Source organism: Pseudophryne corroboree, chromosome 3 (assembly GCF_028390025.1).
Source record: "Pseudophryne corroboree isolate aPseCor3 chromosome 3, aPseCor3.hap2, whole genome shotgun sequence".
Lineage (NCBI taxonomy): Eukaryota > Metazoa > Chordata > Amphibia > Anura > Myobatrachidae > Pseudophryne > Pseudophryne corroboree.
Window position 1 is genome coordinate 609,410,779 of NC_086446.1, and position 13,169 is coordinate 609,423,947.

The 13,169-nt window shown below is 47.0% G+C and overlaps 1 pseudogene; it reads left to right on the forward strand.

Annotated features, from left to right (window-relative positions):
- The first annotated feature begins 12,447 nt into the window (after nucleotides 1–12,447).
- LOC134898006 (5S ribosomal RNA) lies at nucleotides 12,448–12,566 on the forward strand (annotated as a pseudogene).
- Nucleotides 12,567–13,169: the final 603 nt, after the last annotated feature.

A 13,169-nucleotide genomic window follows, 5' to 3' on the forward strand; every position in this document is an offset into this window, starting at 1 on the left:
GTATGCAAATTATAGATGTTACTTCAGTGCTGATTGGTTGCCATGGGCAAATTCTCCATTGCAACTAGGCAGATCTATGTAGTGTGCAGCAACACACTATATAGATCTGCTCAGTCACTCACAATGCTGCTTATTTCTCTGGCAATTATTTTACAAGTGTCATACCCAGTATTAGAACCCACAACCTATTACACTGGAAATAGTACCTCACACTTTCCATACTGCTGGGCTGCCTGGCAGTGAGTGTCATGTAGTCCCACACCTGTGCTTCCACTCCATCCACGGCCCTAGCCCAATGCAGGGCAGTGCAGTCCTGTGCCTTGACCCCCACCCTCTCCGTAATCCGGCTCTGACTGTACCTGGTGACTGTCTGTCACTGTCGACGTCAGTGTCCAGCAGCACAGCTCAGCACTAGTGATCAATCAGACTCAAAGTAAACTACAGCTCCTAGCAGCCTTTGGCGCCAGGAGCTCTCAGCAACAAGGGCTGCTGGGAGCTGTAGTTTATGTTGAGTCTGATTACAAGCGAGGTGTAGTGCGCTGCTGCCCCCTGCCATGGATGGCACAGCCGGATGGCGCCCCCTTCTTGCCTGGCGCCCCTGGCGAGTGCCATCCTGGCCAATAGGTAGATACACCCCTGCCCCTACCCATCCTTCAGCAGTAGGGGTGGGGGGTGCTATCCGAGGCAGCATTGATGGCCAGCGGGCAGTAGGGGGTGTACTATCTTCTGCTTAGCATGTAGGACCTGGAGCTGTAATTTCCAGTCCCAGCTTTTGGAGTATAACCTCAAAAAACTCTTTTATCAACTGCAAAAAAATCCTTATATCAAATTTCTGCAGTATGTATTTGTATAATGAAAGCCAATGACCATCCTTATTTTATTAATATTTGTGGAATCCTTTCTGGCTGGGTTCTGTTTTCCTTCACGAGTTGTCTCATTCTGTATTATATAATTGGCACACACAGACATCATATCCTAGCAACTGCTTTTTAGTTTTGTAATGATGTTTTTGTTTTATCGGGTTTGAATAATGTAAACCATTGGCGTAACTGTAATTCCCACCCCCCATTGCCATATGAAAAGTGAAGAATTTGCGCGCGTCAGGAGTGAGGCCTCACTGCAAGAGGCGTGGCATTGCAGGAAAAGACTACCTTATTCGCCAGTTTTGCATCCTGCATGCCCAGACACTGGCCACCACAGTTAAAAAAAAAAACCTGCCCCTAACATTGTCATTTTTCCTCCTTATAGAAATGCCCTTTACACATTATGCTACACCGTCATACCCATTACACATTATGCCATATAACGTAATGTCCCTTACACATTATGCCACACACTGCAATGTCTCTGACACATTATTTCACACACCATAAAGCCTTTGATACATTATGCCACACAGCACAATGCCCATGATACCTGATGACACACACTGTAATGCACATGATACAATAGGGGTTTCATGCTCTGGGTGTCATGCTCATTGCCAGGGGTGTAATGCTCTTTGCCAGGGGTTTCATGCTTTGGGTGTCTTGCTCATTACCAGGGGTGTAATGCTCGTTGGCTCCAGCGATAAGAGCTCCCAGCACTTCTGGGTAACGCTATAGTGCTGTGCTCCCTGTAAGACACTAGAGGTCAAGTATGACATTTTAAGTAGATTTATATGGCTCCTCCCTCTATGCCCCTACTACCAGACTCAGTTTAGAAAATGTGCCCGGAGGAGCCGGTTACACTTTGGAGAGCTCCTGAAGAGTTTTCTACTTTTATTTTAAATGTTTGTTATTTTCAGTCAGGGCTGTTTGGCAACAGCCTAACTGCTTCGTGGGTGGGACTTAGTGGGAAGAATGGCCCAACTTCCTTAGAGTTAATGGTCCAGTTTCTCTGCTGACAGGACACTGAGCTCCTGAGGGAGCCATTTGCAAGCCACACCACGGCGCAGCGTATCCCCTCCTGCAGCACGCCGCCTCCCCCTAACAGAGCCAGAAGATGAAGAGTGGTGAGTACAATGCCGGCGACCCGGTTAGTGGGTCGCCAGCGGGAATGGTGGCACAAGGGCTGGAGCGCAGCTCTGACTGCAGGCTGCGCTTCAGGGGGCTCAGACAGACACACGCTGATGGTGTGTCCCACTGTGTGGGGCACGCTGAACCTCCGCTGATGCCCACACTGGCCACAACGTACTAACAGGGGTTTTAACTCTTGGTTAGACATTTTTTTACCTCAGGGAGTGTATAAAAAATGCGGGAAGCCGCGCACCATTACAGGGGGCAGGGCTTCACTCAGAGCGGATCCTACAGCTCTCCAGCGCCATTTCCCTCTGCAGCTCATACAGGCAGCATTCCCAGGGATGCGCAGCTCCTCCACAAGGACTCCAAGTCTCCTCAGTGATACCAGGGGTCTTAGTAAAGGGGCGGAGCAAGTTTAAGATTACAACCACTACTAAGGTGCTTATTTCTGTGCATAGCAGCTAGGTTTTACCTTGCTAAAAGGGGCGTTGTGTGGCTGGCTCTGATTTCTGTGTCTCTCTGAGGACCCTGCCTACATATACTGAGTTTTCACTAGTGTGTGTGTGTAGGTGTCCCTTTACAATCATGTCCAGGGACTGTGTGTCTTGTACAGTGGAATGTCTCTCATCCCCTGGGGACTCAATACCCTGTATTCAGGATAGTGTTCACTCCCAGTCCAGTGGGGCTGAACCCCCATGGTTTGCCTCCATTGAAGGGATGATTTCAAATATTTCTACTAAGCTGTCTCATACTGAGAATGAGACAAAAGTCTTACGGCAGTCTATGGATGACCTGATAAATAGAGATTCAGTCCCATGCCTGCGCCCCACACTTTCACCATTTGCCCACAAAAGCGTACTGTGGCCCAAATCATGCAGGGTGATACTGATTCTGACACGTCGGATCCAGAGGAGAGTGAAGTGGATGCGAGTGGGGGGATGCTTTCCTGTCACAGGGTATACAGGCCCTCATTGAGGCTATCAGATCTGTCCTACATATTCCTGACAAGACTGAAGATGTAGAAGAGGAATCTTATTTTAACACTAAAAAGAAGTCATCAGCTACTTTCCCCACTTCAAAGGAATTAAATGCCCTGTTTGAAGAGATGTGGGTGAACCCTGACAAAAAGTTTCAGATACCTAAAATGCTGATTTCTTCCTTTCCCTTTCCTGTGGAAGATAGGAAGAAATGGGAAAACCCGCCGATTGTGGACACATCAGTGTCCACATTGTCGTGTAAGATAGTCTTACCGGTTTCCGGGCCGCGTCCTTAAGGGACGCAGCTGACCGCAAGATTGAGACCACTCTCAAATCTTTATACACTGCGGCTGGAGTGGCCCAGAGTCCCACTATTGCTTGAGCATGGATGACTAGGGCCATTGCTAAGTGGTCAGGTAACCTAATTGACGGCTTAGATTCCTTACCCAGGGAGAGATTATTTTACTGCTACAGCATATTAAGGATTCTGCTAACTTTATGGTGGAGGCCTTAAAGGAAATTGGTTTGCTCAACGCACGCACCACTGCCATGGCAGTGTCAGCACGCAGAGGCTTGTGGCTATGCCACTGGACTGCAGATGCGGATTCCAGGAAAGGTGTGGAAAGCCTACCATTCACGGGTGAGGCTCTTTTTGGAGATGAACTGGATAGATGGATATCCAAAGCTACGGTGGGTAAGTCTACATACCTTCCTTCCTTCCGCAGCAACCCCAGCTAGGAAAACCTACTCTGCTCCAACTCTGCAGTCCTTTCGAACTGCAAAATGTAAAGGAAAATCCAAGGGTTCTTCTACAACCTTCTGAGGCTGTAAAAGTAAACCCAGAAAACCCGCTGCTGCAGGTTCTCATGAACAGACCTCCGGATCTGCTTTCTCAAAGCCTACAGCATGACAGTGGACCGCACTGCCTGGAAGACAGTCAGGTGGGAGCCCGGTTACGTTATTTCAGTCACATGGGCGATATCGTGTCAAGATCCCTGGGTCAAAGAGCTTATCGCACAGGGATACAGACTGGAATTTCAGGAACTCCCACCTCACAGATTCTTCAAATCCGGCTTACCAGCTTCTCCAGAAGCAGGTTTGACTTTGCATCAGCGATTCAAAAACTGGTACAGACTCAGGTCATTGTTCCAGTTCAACTACACCTACAAAACAAGGGTTAACCTGTTTGTAGTCCCGAAACCAGATGGTTCGGTAAGGCCCATTTTAAACCACAAATCACTGAACCTGTACTTACGGGTGTTCAAATTCAAGATGGAGTCTCTGAGAATGGTGATCTCAAGTCTGGAGGAGGGGGAATTCCTGGTGTCTCTCGACATCAAGGATGCGTACCTTCACATTCCGATTTGGCCGCCTCACCACACATATCTAAGGTTTGAAGTAGGGATGTGCACTGGGCATTTTTCGGGTTTTGTGTTTTGGTTTTGGATTCGGTTCCGCGGTCGTGTTTTGGATTCGGACGCGTTTCGGCAAAACCTCCCTTAAGAATTTTTGTCGGATTCGGGTGTGTTTTGGATTCGGGTGTTTTTTTCCAAAACCCCTCAAAAACAGCTTAAATTATAGAATTTGGGGGTAATTTTGATCCTATAGTATTATTAACCTCAATAACCATAATTTCCACTCATTTCCAGTCTATTCTGAACACCACATACCTCACAATATTATTTTTAGTCCTAAAATTTGCATCAAGGTCGCTGGATGACTAAGCTAAGCGACCCAAGTGGGCGGCACAAACACCTGGCCCATCTAGGAGTGGCACTGCAGTGTCAGACAGGATGGCACTTAAAAAAATAGTCCCCAAACAGCACATGATGCAAAGATAAATAAAATAAAAAAAAGAGGTGCAAGATGGAATTGTCCTTGGGCCATCCCACCCACCCTTATGTTGTATAAACAGGACATGCACACTTTAACAAACCCATCATTTCAGCGACAGGGTCTGCCACACGACTGGCTGAAATGACAGGTTGGTTTGGGCCACCACCAAAACAGAAGCAATCAATCTCTCCTTGCACAAACTGGCTCTACAGAGGCAAGATGTCCACCTCCTCCTCATCGTCCGATTCCTCACCCCTTTCACTGTGTACATCCCCCTCCTCACAGAGTATTAATTCGTCCCCACTGGAATCCACCATCACAGGTCCCTGTGTACTTTCTGGAGGCAATTGCTGGTAAATGTCTCCATGGAGGAATTGATTATAATTCATTTTGATGAATATCATCTTCTCCACACTTTCTGGAAGTAACCTCCTACGCCGATCGCTGACAAGGTTTCCGGCTGCACTAAACACTCTTTCGGAGTACACACTGGAGGGGGGGCAACCTAGGTAAAATAAAGCCAGTATGTGCAAGGGCCTCCAAATTGCCTCTTTTTCCTGCCAGTATACATATGGACTGTCTGACATGCCTACTTGGATGCTGTTACTCATATAATCCTCCACCATTCTTTCAATGGTGACAAAATCATATGCAGTGACAGTAGACATGTCAGTAATCGTTGGCAGGTCCTTCAGTCCGGACTAGATGTCAGCTATCACTCCTGACTGCCCTGCATCACCACCAGCGGGTGGTTTTGGAAATTTTATCCTTTTCCTGGCAGCTCCAGTGGCGGTAGAAAATGAAGGAGGAGCTGTTGGCGGGTCACGTTCCGCTTGACTTGACAATTGTCTCACCAGCAGGTCTTTGAACATCTGCAGACTTGTGTCTGCCGGAAAGAGAGATACAACGTAGCCTTTAAACCTAGGATCGAGCACGGTAGCCAAAATGTAGTGCTCTGATTTCAACAGATTGACCACCCGTGAATCCTGATTAAGCGAATAAAGGGCTCCATCCACAAGTCCCACATGCCTAGCGGAATCACTCCGTTTTAGCTCCTCCTTCAATCTCTCCAGCTGCTTCTGCAAAAACCTGATGAGGGGAATGACCTGACTCAGGCTGGCAGTGTCTGAACTGACTTCACGTGTAGCAAGTTCGAAGGGTTGGAGAACCTTCCACAAGACGGAAATCATTCTCCACTGCACTTGAGTCAGGTGCATTCCCCCTCCTTTGCCTATATCGTAGGTAGCTGTATAGGCTTGAATGGCCTTTTGCTGCTCCTTCATCCTCTGAAGCATATAGAGGGTTGAATTCCACCTCGTTACCACCTCTTGCTTCAGCTGATGGCAGGGCATGTTCAGGAGTGTTTGCTGGTGCTCCAGTCTTCGGAACGCGGTGGCTGAAGGCCGAAAGTGGCCCGCAATTCTTCGGGCCACCGCCAGCATCTTTTGCACGCCCCTGTAGTTTTTAAAAAAATTCTGCACCACCAAATTCATTGTATGTACAAAACATGGGACGTGCTGGAATTTGCCCACATGTAATGCACGCACAATATTGGTGGCGTTGTCCGATGTCACAAATCCCCAGGAGAGTCCAATTGGGGTAAGCCAATCTGTGATGATGTTCCTCAGTTTCCGTAAGAGGTTGGCAGCTGTGTGCCTCTTATGGAAAGCGGTGATACAAAGCGTAGCCTGCCTAGGAACGAGTTGGCGTTTGTGAGATGCTGCTACTGGTGCCGCCGCTGCTGTTGTTGCTGCGGGAGGCAATACATCTACCCAGTGGGTTGTCACAGTCTGCCCTGCTCCACTTGTCCACATGTCCGTGGTTAAGTGGACATTGGGTACAACTGCATTTTTTAGGACACTGGTGACTCTTTTTCTGACGTCTGCGTACATTCTCGGTATCGCCTGCCTAGAGAAGTGGAACCTAGATGGTATTTGGTACCAGGGACACACTACCTCAAGCAATTATCTAAGTCCCTGTGAACTAACGGCGGATACCAGACGCACGTCTAACACCAACATAGTTGTCAAGGCCTGAGTTATCCGCTTTGCAACAGGATGACTGCTGTAATATTTAATCTTCCTTGCAAAGGACTGTTGGACAGTCAATTGCTTACTGGAAGTAGTACAAGTGGTCTTCCGACTTCCCCTCTGGGATGACAATCGACTCCCAGCAGCAACAACAGCAGCGCCAGCAGCAGTAGGTGTTACACTCAAGGATCCATCGGAGGAATCCCAGTTAGGAGAGGACTCGTCTGACTTGACAGTGACATGGCCTGCAGGACTATTGGCGTTCCTGTCTAAGGAGGAAATTGACATTGAGGGAGTTGTCGGTGTGGTTTGCAGGAGCTTGGGTACAAGAGGAAGAAGGGATTTAGTTGTCAGTGGACTGATTCCGCTGTAACCCAAAGTTTTTGAACTTGTCAATGACTTCTGATGAATGTGCTCCAGGTGACGTATAAGGGAGGATGTTCCTAGGTGGTTAACGTCCTTACCCCTACTTATTACAGCTTGACAAAGACAACACACGGCTTGACCTCAGTTGTCCGCATTTCTGTTGAAATAATTCCACACGAAGAGGTGTTTTTTTTTGTATTTTGACCAGGCATGTCAATGGCCTTATTCATCCCACGGACAACAGGTGTTTCCCCGGGTGCCTGACTTAAACAAACCACCTCTCCATCAAAATACTCCTCGTCAATTTCCTCCTCACCGCCAGCAACACCCATATCCTCATCCTGGTGTACTTCAACAGTGACATCTTCAATTTGAATATCAGGAACTGGACTGTGGGTGCGCCTTCCAGCACTTGCAGGGGGCGTGCAAATGGTGGAAGGAGCCACCTCTTCCCGTCCAGTGTTGGGAAGGTCAGGCATCGCAACTGACACAATTGGACTCTCCTTGGGGATTTGTGATTTAGAAGAACACACAGTTCTTTGCTGTGCTTTTGCCAGCTTAACTCTTTTCATTTTTCTAGCGGGAGGATGAGTGCTTCCATCCTCATGTGAAACTGACCCACTAGTCATGAGGAACATAGGAGAGGGCCTTAGCCGTTCCTTGCCACTCCGTGTCGTAAATGGCATATTGGCAAGTTTACGCTTCTCTTCAGACGATTTTACTTTAGATTTTTGGGTCATTTTACTGAACTTTTGTTTTTTGGATTTTACATGCTCTCTACTATGACATTGGGCATGGGCCTTGGCAGACGACGTTGATGGCATTTCATCGTCTCTGCCATGACTAGTGGCAGCAGCTTAGGCACTAGGTGGAAGTGGATCTTGATCTTTCCCTATTTTACCCTCCACATTTTTGATCTCCATTTTTTAATGTGTGGTTTTATATGCCAGTAATATATCTGGAATCAGACGGCAGTAATGTCTGGAATTAGATACCACTAGATAGATACCAGATACCACTGTGACTGGAATGATGATGATGACCTATGCACAGTGACAGGACACTACCACAGCACCCTACAGCAGCATGATGCAGCACAAGACACTGGACTTTTAGTCACCACAATGCAGCACTGATACTGAGCACAGATATTGAGCACTGTTCAGGATACTAGAACTGACACTGGGCAGCGAGAACAGCACTGGACTACTGTACTGTACTACTATACTGGTCACCACAATGCAGCAATGATAATAATGAGCACAGATATTGAGCACTGTTCAGCATACTAGAACTGACATGGAGCAGCAAAATACAGCAATGGACTACTGTACTGTATTACTATATACTGGTCACCACAATGCAGCAATGATAATAATGAGCACATATATTGAGCACTGTTCAGGATAATAGAACTGACACTGGGCAGCGAGAACAGCACTGGACTACTGTACTGTACTACTATATACTGGTCAGTGGTCGCCACAATGCAGCAATGATAATAATGAGCACAGATATTGAGCACTGTTCAGGATAATAGAACTGACACTGAGCAGCAAAATATAGCAATGACTACTGTACTGTACTACTATATACTGGTCACCACAATGCAGCAATGATAATAATGAGCACAGATATTGAGCACTGTTCAGGATACTAGAACTGACACGGAGCAGCAAAATACAGCAAAGGACTACTGTACTGTACTGTACTACTATATACTGGTTACCACAATGCAGCAATGATAATAATGAGCACAGATATTGAGCACTGTTCAGGATAATAGAACTGACACTGGGCAGCGAGAACAGCACTGGACTACTGTACTGTACTACTATATACTGGTCACCACAATGCAGCAATGATAATAATGAGCACAGATATTGAGCACTGTTCAGGATAATAGAACTGACACGGAGCAGCAAAATACAGCAATGGACTACTGTACTGTACTACTATATACTGGTCACCACAATGCAGCACTGATACTGAGCACAGATATTGAGCTGATATTGGGCTATTCAGGCAGAGAACGTAGCCACATCCTCTCCGCTCAATCTACAATGCACGAGTGAAAATGGCGGCAATGCGCGGCTCTTTATCTGTAATCCGAATCTCGCGAGAATCCGACAGCGGGATGATGACGTTTTCCCCCGTTCGGATTTTGCGAGTAAGGCTCGGACCCGTGTAAACCACGTGAAGTTCGGGGGGGGGGGTTCGGATCTCGACGAAACGAACCCGCTCACCTCTAGTTTGAAGCAGAAAAAACAGGGTGGGTTTTACCACACAGGATCACTCCTAGCCCTGTTAACCCTCTAGGGTGAGTAGGAATGCTTAAAATTGCATAAGGAGATAGAAAAGAAATACAAGTGAATAACCAAATTCCTTTAATTTGATGGCTGCTGTTACGTCAGCAAAATCAATAATACAGGGATTGGTGGTGATACCCAGAGTCAGAAAAAAATTATTTTGGTGTAAGGGAAAAAGAAGACTCTATACTGGGGTCACTCTTAACTATAATAGGAAAACGAATCCAGAATGGTATCAATGTTGATCAATCTAAAATCTACTGTTTATTAGATATGCATTAAAATAAACTGAACAACACAGACACACATACACATAAAAAAGGGGAAAACTATGTTCCTGGACAGCGAATAAATGCCGTATAGGTTTCAATAATTTATTGATGAAACCTATGCAGATACATTATAAATAATTTGTGGATTTCTCTTACGTCCTAGAGGATGCTGGGGTCCACATTAGTACCATGGGGTATAGACGAGTCCACTAGGAGCCACTGGCACTTGAAGAGTTTGAGTGTGTGCTGGCTCCTCCCTCTATGCCCCTCCTACTAGACTCAGTTTAGAAAATGTGCCCGGAGGAGCTGGTCACAGCTAGGGGAGCTCTCCAGAGTTTCTCTAGTAAAGTTATTTTTTAGAGTTTATTATTTTACAGGGAGGCTGCTGGCAACAGCCTCCCTGCTTCGAGGGACTAAGGGGGGGAGTAGTGTCCGTCCTGCGGGGTCTGAGCCACTATCTCCGAAAACAGGACACTGAGCTCCTGAGGGGATCGAACTTTCCACGCCACAGGGGATCACTCACTCCGGGGCTTTGAAGGGCGTCCTGAGCCAGCGACTTAATAACCTACACTGGTCACAGACGCTAACCGGAGACTGAATCCCTAGGCTAGCGACAGAATCCACAGTACACAGACGCTAACCGGTCCCGGCTAGCGACGGAATCCTCAGGCCAGTATAAAGAATTGTGCAGGAAGACGCACCATCTTCAGGAGGTGGAGCTTCTCCTCAGAGCGGACCCTGCAGCGTTCAGCGCCATTTTCCTGCCTGCAGTTCCTGTACAAGGGAGCTGTCCCTCCAATCAACTCCAGCAATCCTGAGCGGTACCAAGGGGTTGTGGAAAGGGGGGGAGGGAGGCTGTGTAAAATCTGTGTAGTCTATTAAGGTACACAGATAGCGCTGGTAGTTTTATTTGTTCTACCTCAGAGAGCGCTGTGTGTGGGTTGGCTCCAATCTCTGTGTCTCCCTCTGCCATACTTGGGGGGGGGGGAGCTGTGACTGACAATTCCCTGTGTGTATGTATGTGGGTGTTCAATACCTTTCATAGCCATGTCTAGGGACTCGGTGTCATATGCTGCTGAAGTGGTTTCCTCCCAGGAGGAATCCATTTCATGTACACAGAAATGTAATCACGTTGCTGAACCAGCGTCTAAATACCCTAAACTGGTCACAGTTGCTACTAGCCGGAGACCGAATCCCCAGACTAGCGACTGAATCCTCAGTACACGGGCGCTAGCCGGGGACTGAATCTCCAGGCAAGGGATGGAATTCTCAGTACACAGACGCTGGCCGGGGGCCGAATCCCCTGGCTAGTGACGGAATCCTCAGGCCAGTACATAGAAGTTGCGCGGGAAAGATGCGCCTTCTTCGGTGGGCGGAGCTTCTTCTCAGTGCGAACCCAGCAGAGTTCAGCTCCATTTTCTGTCTGCAGCTCCACATTGCCAGACTGCGAACGGTGATGGGAACGTGCTGATAGGGGGACGGCACCCATTGCTGGGGGTGCAGCTCATGTGGGAGGCCATTAGCTATTTATGTTAAATATTGCTGAGGGGGCTTACTTCACTAACAATAAGAAAGCCTCACTAACCTTCCCTGCGTCTAATGTATTAAACGCTGTTTGTAATATCCTGAGAGGAGGATAGAATGTATTGGGACATCTGTGTCCACACTGTCAAGGATGGTGGTTTTACCAGTCCTGGGCTCTGCCACGCTGAAAGAACCGGCTGATCGCGGTATTGACGCTATGCTCAAATCCATATACACGGCTTCGGGGGCGATATTACGACCTACCATTGTTCGTGTATAGATTTTTAAAGCTATATTAAAGCTGACACGTTACTTGAGAAATTGATTACAATGGATGAAAGTGACGTTGAATTGTTCTTACGTAACATACAGGATTCTGCGAGATTTACGGTGGAATCCATGAAAGACCTGGGTGCAGGAGTTTCTTTCATGTCCGTCTCAGCTCATCGAGGACTGTGGCTGCGCCAGTGGTCTACCTACGCGGAATTCAGGAGAGTTGTAGAGACCCTACCCTACACAGGTCAGGCTCTCTTTGGGGAAGCATTGGATGTGTGGATAGCCACGGTTACAGCAGATAAGTCCCCTTTTCTTCCATCAGCAGTTCCTGCTACGAAGAAACCTTTTTCTTCACCTGCATCTCAGTCCTTTCGGGTTTCTAAACCATGAAAGACCAAACCGGCCTACACCTTCTTTAGAGGTGGCCGACCAAAATCCAAGAAACCTGTTGCGGCAGGTTCCCAAGAACAGAAGCCTGCTTCAGGTGCACCTAAGTCCTCCGCATGACGGTGGACAGCGCAGCCTGGAAGTAGGGCTGGTGTGGGCGAGATACATATGTATCTACAAAGAGAAAAAGTATGACACTAGTTTGGGCGCACTCTTATTATTGTTTTCTTTTAAATTATGATCATATGAGAAATATATATAACTGTGTAATTCTTTTTCTTCATTCTCACTTTTCTTCCTTCTGTGAACTCTCATCCACGATTCAGGCGGACTAGTCCACCACGGGACACGTCCCGCCAGTCTAACGGGGACAGCAGATTCACGTCTTTTTCTTACAATAATTCTCCTCCCGAGAAGGAACCCATCCTTCCGTTTCGGTGCACTCTCATTGGCGATGTAGGGCAATTTCTCTCTACGACCATACCCCTCCGTTCACGCCCAATCTCGTCCGATCTTGGAAGCTAAACGGAGGCGGGCTGGGTCAGTACCTAGACGGGTGACTACTAGGGAATACCCGGTGAAGTAGGAAGATCTACCTAGGGCAAGAACGCCAACAGCAGTATCACTACTTTACTGATTCCAACTATTTTCCTAATAAGTTCACCAATTTAAGACAGTGGGTAACTACTAGATATCAGCATATAGTGTGTGGGCTCTCTCATTCACTAACCCTACCCTATCCAGGGTTGCATTAATACAAACCAAGTTTGTACAGATCCTTGGCAGACGGAGGTTGCTTGTGATGTAGCCACCCTCCATTATGCAATTATCCAGGCATAATTAAGGATCTGAACATTCCACACATTATCTTGTATACATTCAGTGGTGTTCCTTTCTGATATCATTTTCATACATGGTGATACGTGCAGTATATATTTAGTCTTTAGTTTTCTAATGAGGTGTAGAGTACAAGCTTAAGATGTCATTATCATTTCTCATATGATCATAATTTAAAAGAAAACAATAATAAGAGTGCGCCCAAACTAGTGTCATACTTTTTCTCTTTGTAGATACATATGTACTTCGTTTTTATGACCCTGGGCGCACCGCCATACGGACAGATAGGGATTTCCAATATATGATCGTCCATTTCTGGCTCCTATATAATTCCCTGTATTTCTGAATCTAGTTC